Source organism: Eriocheir sinensis, unplaced genomic scaffold (genome assembly GCF_024679095.1).
Source record: "Eriocheir sinensis breed Jianghai 21 unplaced genomic scaffold, ASM2467909v1 Scaffold679, whole genome shotgun sequence".
Lineage (NCBI taxonomy): Eukaryota > Metazoa > Arthropoda > Malacostraca > Decapoda > Varunidae > Eriocheir > Eriocheir sinensis.
In genome coordinates this window covers 168,656-169,141 of record NW_026112030.1, presented here as the reverse complement: position 1 = coordinate 169,141, position 486 = coordinate 168,656, and positions in this window count along the sequence as shown.

Sequence of the window (486 nt, the reverse complement as noted above, 5' to 3'; positions counted from 1 at the left end):
GATTGAAGATGGATGAGGAAGGGGAAGAAGAGGAGCACCAGAAAGAAGAAGGAAAAGGAGGAGGACGAAGAGGAGGAGGAGGAAGGAGGAGAGGCACCGTGTACCCGCGGAGGCCCATAAGCCAACACAAGACAAACAGCGGCAAGGACACGGCGGCCCGGGGAGGCAGGCAGCGAGGCGTGACGAGGGGAAGGAATATATTTACTCGTGGACAGCGCCAGTAACCAGAGGAACACCAGCGAGTACCTTCAGTCTGGGATACGTGGACATTTATCTCTTCTGCCTTATGTATCATTGTTAACTTGGGATTAAAGTATTCCCAGACGCAGAAACCTTGTGTAAGTATCACTAGGCTCATAAAACTACCCATGGGAATACTAGCATAACCTCTATAGACTTGTCAATATACCTTCAGAGTGTGGGATACGTGGACATTTGCCTCTTCTGCCTTATGTATCATTGTTAACTTGAAATTAAACTGTTCTT